The sequence below is a fragment of the Clytia hemisphaerica genome, unplaced genomic scaffold (assembly GCF_902728285.1).
Source record: "Clytia hemisphaerica strain Z4C2 unplaced genomic scaffold, Clytia hemisphaerica genome assembly, whole genome shotgun sequence".
In the NCBI taxonomy this organism is placed as follows: Eukaryota; Metazoa; Cnidaria; class Hydrozoa; order Leptothecata; family Clytiidae; genus Clytia; species Clytia hemisphaerica.
The window spans coordinates 61,779-67,368 of NW_027104389.1; the positions used below are offsets into that span (position 1 = coordinate 61,779).

At 32.8% G+C, this 5,590-nt stretch overlaps 1 pseudogene; it reads left to right on the forward strand.

The window, feature by feature from the left end:
- Positions 1–3,219: 3,219 nt before the first annotated feature.
- LOC136819625 (COMM domain-containing protein 2 pseudogene) lies at positions 3,220–4,035 on the forward strand (annotated as a pseudogene).
- The last annotated feature ends 1,555 nt before the right edge of the window (positions 4,036–5,590 follow it).

The following is a 5,590-nucleotide window of genomic DNA, read 5'->3' on the forward strand; positions in this document are numbered from 1 at the left end:
AAGCTGGCAGTTAAAATTTTTGCTTGAAAAAGATGGAAAGATGTCATTACATTGACGTCATAAAACGGTATAATGGGTATAAGGGTATAATGCAAAGGTAACATATTTGAAAAAAATTGAGTTGAAGTGTAATCCCATACGTAGACCTTTTCATAAATTACGTCACGAACATCACTTGCCTCGTATTCAAACAATTTCCTTGGTGATCATGCCCCTTGAGACATTAAATTTTTTTATGAATATAAAGTAGTTTTAATAAAATCTGCTGGGAGTTAATCACCATGGCAATAATTTCAAAACGAGGCAAGTGATGTTCGTGACGTAATTCATGAAAATGTCTATTGTCTAATCGGATTAGTTTTCGCGAGATTTAATTTTGCCAACCAAAATAATGGCAAATTTTTCCAGATTCATTTTTCGTGAATCCGTATTTTGAAGAATTTCGTGTGGATTTAATTTCCCAAATGAGCCAAAAATCAACTAAAAATGGCCTTGAAAACGATATTTTTTCAAAAACAAATCACAAAATTTGCGAAAACGCTTGTTTAGTCTCGCGAGAGTTTATCCCATTAAGTATAATATTCAGCATAGTGTCCTTTAAAGAAAAATGCAAATTATAAAGAACATTTTAGACTACTCTCTAGCTAAGAAGACCATGTTTTTAGTTCGAATAATAGAAAGATTCGAATAATAAAAAGATTCGAATAATAGAAAGATTAGAATTACAGAAAAGTTCGAATAATAAAAAGATTCGAATGATAGAAAGATTTGAATTACAGAAAGATTCGAATAATAGAAAGATTCGAATAATAAAAAGATTCGAATAATAGAAAGATTCGAATTACAGAAAGATTCGAATTACAGAAAGATTCGAATTACAGAAAGATTCGAATTACAGAAAGATTCGAATAATAAAAAGATTCGAATAATAGAACTTCGAACTAGGGGGAGTCCACTGTATGAGAAATTTCTGTTTGTCTTTGTAGGAAGCGTATGGTATGAAAGACTTATCTCCTGGTGAATGGCATGGTTTAATACAACGCATGTACAACGATCCTGAACTCTTCCAAATTATGTTCAAGTAATTTTTTTCTTTATAACTATTGGGATGTATTTGGTGTGTTGTTTTTTTAAGGAAATTTATTTGATAATGACTTCCAAAATGTTGGATAGAGCAAAGACCAGTGTTTCTTTAGCTTTGAAAATGCTTTTACAGCAATTGGTATGGTGGTGGATAGGTTGAATTTGTCACAGGGATTTGTTAATAGAAATGGACCATACATAAGAAAGCTTTATAACAAATGGCAAAAGCTTAATCCTTTACTAATTGTAATAGATGCGGGGTAAGGAGTGAGAAATCTAGCGGTTCGTGGATCGATTCCTCGCTTTTTCCAACGCACCGTTTAGTTTATATATAGCCGACCTGGCTGGTTGTGGACCCCGTAAAAACAATCAAAAGACTGTCTTAAATTAAACTTTTGACTTTTTTATTATCGTCCGCCGGAGGTGGGTTTTTCACATTGGTCTTCTAATCTCGTTTTGGTTGGGCTCACTACTTTGACGACCATTATTCTTTGATTTCGATTGACTCGATCAATTTAGTACTCACCGTATACATATTTTCATTTCAAAATGAATAATCAAGTCTTATCTATTTAAAATGGTAGCGTTGCTACGATAAATTTTTTGCCGGCGGTTGTTCCATTGTGATTTCTACACTGACCTAGTTTTATATTCTATCTTTTGCAGGGCATACCGAAAACAATACAAATATGATACATGTGACACGTTGAAATGTCGTCGAAGTTTCCTGTGTGGGATGATGGATGGCCCATTCAAAAGTTGTGATTTATCAGCCGAAGAGTATGTTATCTTTGAGCGCTTCCGTGCACAAGCTAGTACTAATTGTTGAAATCATTTAAACGCTTTTTTCTGTCTGTAATGAAACTACACATTTAAATTCTGTTATGAAGAATTGGAAGATTTTATCAACTTCCATGTGCTGTTCTCTCAGGTCGATCTAAGACATCTTCTGTGTTTTTACAGACTGCAATTCGTATATTTTTTCTTACACCATAAAACTATCAACAAGGTCGACGATTTCTTTAATTTAAATCCTCCATTTCTTTAATTTATGCAAAATTCGATTATATAAATAAGAAAATATATGTATTTTTGGAAAATAAAAAACTTTTGTTATAAATACATTTCGAACAATATTTTAGGGAAAACAATTATATTTTTTCTTGATACTATTTGAATCGTTTGAACTTTGATTGAAACATCATACTATTTAGAGGATTTTTTGTGCCGTCTCACTTGAAATCAAGTTTGAACCTTCTATGAGAAGTTAACCTAGGAAACAATCCACCTTTCATTTTTATCTAAACCGTTCTAAACTTATTTTTTTCTTTTTACGCATGTAAACATTCTCATTTTTTGTAAAATTTTAGAAAATTTTTAATTTTTATAATTCGTTTAAATTTCGTTTCTTTTATTTTAAAAGGTTTTGTTATATATGATTGTCAAATACAGGTCATTGCAATCACCTTGGCTGTTTTTATTGTCCCGTTAACTTTCTAATGCTAAATTTATGTCTGTCTCCATTTGAAATTGTGAGCACTAAATTGGAATTTAATTTCCAAACAACTAATTCTTTGAAATGGACCTTTAGGAGAACGCGACGGTCTATTGAATAACAAATTGCTACAGCATATACCGGGTGGTTTAAAAAAGTACTGGAAAATCTAAATGCCCATAACTCAATCAAAAATAAATTTTATGCTTAAAATTTCTCAACACGGTTTATTGAGTCTATTTCGGGTATTAGGCGAAAGTTTCGGAGAAAGATAATGTTTTTTTGAAAGTTATTTTTAAGATGATAATGGAATTTTGCCTCGTTCAAAAGAACAGACGTCAAAAAATACATTAAATTTAAATTGTTTTGTTCATAAGCAAGATCTGTTTTTTAAAAGACAAATCAACTAGGTAACATTATTATTAAAGAAATTTATGCTAAAGTAACGAGTTATTCAATAACTTCGCCAAATGGTATAGAACTTCGGTGCAACCTATCAATACAATGTATATATGTTTTTATCTTTATTTACAGAAAAAAAAAAAGAATACAAAAAAGTATAAAATAACATCATCAAATGATCAACAACAAATTGTGTATGGAATCTTGATTCGTAAACATTTTGGTTGTATTGGTTTTCCAACATGTTGCTCATCTTAACCGATGAACAAAAACAACACTTAACATTGGTGAATCAAGTAGATGCTTCTGTTGCCAAAGAGTTTTGTCGCATCGCTGCTGAATTTATACAAAATGGAATCAACACCAAGAAATATCAAATGGCTGCACAAAAACTTGAATTAGATGCCAAATTAATTGCTCAATGTGTCGAGGCCATTATGTATTTACTTTCAGAATCTTCGAAAATGTTCTTAGTGGAAACTGACTTTAAAGATTCGTTGTTAAGTCTAGATTTAGACGAGGATGTTTTTAACACGCTTGATGAGTTTTACGAAAATAACAAACAAGATATTCGAAAGATTTTATCTAAAATGGAATTATCTTTACCGCAGTATAAGAACTTAGAATGGCGTTTTGATGTACAGTTAGCTACGCGCATGCTTACTTATCAGACGACACCACAAGTGATGTTAAAGCTTCATCTCAACAAAGGACCTGGGGAGAATGACGTAACTGTTTTGCAGACAGATCCAGTGAACTTAGTACATATGACACAAGTTTTAGAAGAAGCATTAAATGAAATTAAAACAGCACACTGTCGAAGAATTGCACGCAATATTAAATGATATATTTTCAGATTTCTTACCTTTATTTTAGTTCTCATTGAAGATAAGGAAAATCGTCTGATATGGAAATCCTCACAAGTTTTTGACTTTTAGTAAAAAATAATAGAATCTCAACGTAAGAACCGTGTGAGAACCCAATTTCAGAAATTTCAAATTGTGATCTCTCGACTTTGGAAAATAGTTATCAAAACATACTTGGAGGTTTTACTCAAGCCGCCAAATATCTCAAACCGTCTGATTATTCCAAGCTTGTATTTTTTAACATACGGTAGTTTTTTGTTTCAACTTTAATTTTTTGTACACAATTAGGATATAATTCAAATGATAATTTATTATTTTCTGATATAAAGCTTAATAAAAAGTCAACATCAATTAAAAAGCTTACACTCTGTTAAAGACTTTCTCAACTTTCCAGTTTCTGAAAAGCCCCTATTCTATTTAATAAAGCAAAAGGGTTTTTTTATACTCTGTGATTTAGTACCCTGAGTATCAGAGGCCAAGTTTTCAAAGAGAAAATATTAACGATATTTATTCGAGCTGTGATACTCACGGTAATGATTCAGGCTTATTTTTGGCAAAGTCTTGTCTGAAACAGGTAGCTTTAGATAGGATATTTACAATTTTATTGTAACGTACCCTGAGAAACTAAGATAAATGTGAACAGAAGGTTTTAGAGAGCGGTATTTGCTAGGCAAGAGGCATACACGCTCAAAAACCTCTGAAAGGGGGGGGTACGAAAGCATAAAAAGCAATTCAGTCTCTATTAGGGTTCAAAAATTGCAAAAATTTAAAATTCACATTATCATGCAAAAAGTTCATAAATTTTGCTCAGATACCGCCAGTTTTTTTTTGTTTTTTTTGTCAGTCTCTGGGTCTCTTGAATAAGCTGCTGAGAAAACTTTTAGAAAATAGTATTTTTTCTAAATTTACTGCTCAGCTAATGGATTTTCGGAACAGATATTTCACACTTCTTCTTGGATTTTTGAGCTGTTTGAAGCTCTTGGAAAAAAGCTGATTCCCGAAAACTATCTCCTGGGAAAAAATAGATATTTTAAAAAATATCGCCATTGGTTGCTCTCCTATCCAAACTAATTACGCACGGAGCGAGCGTTAGCGAGCGGAGTGCGACTCTTTTGGCAAAAGCGCGGGAAAAAAAAGCTGATATGCGGAGTGATAAAATCGATTTTTACCCTTTTTCAGCCTCGTTTCCATTCAGACTTTCGTCGTCGTGTGCAACTGTCTTAAGTCCCAATAAGGAGAATTATCGCCTGTACCCGACTGTCTGTTGGAAGCATTACGTAATGGATTTTTTCCAAATCGAGCTCCGGCGTGAAAAACAGTAGGATGTTTTTCATACGACGATGAATACGTCATTTCTTCCAGAAACGTTGCTGGAAAATATAAGTATCCTTCTCGATCGGGAAACGTCGCTCGGTTCGGAAGCGTATTGTTGATCGGACCATACTGCCTTTTAACAGTCAAAACAAAGATGGCGGCAAAATAAACAACTGGTTGCTACCGCTCTTTCGCTATTTTTCTTTGTTTTTTATGCTTTAATGAGTTGAATTGGATCATGATTTTTGTGTGATTGTTACAAGAAATGGTTGACGATGAAGTTTTCTTATTATTCCTTCCTGAATTTGCAGGCGCCGCGGCAGCGGTAGGGCCGGTCGGGCCATGGCCCGACCACTTTTTTTCAGAGTAAAGAATTTTTTTTGAAGTAAAAAATTAATTTTTCAAATGTTTTGAAAAGTCAGTTAGAAAA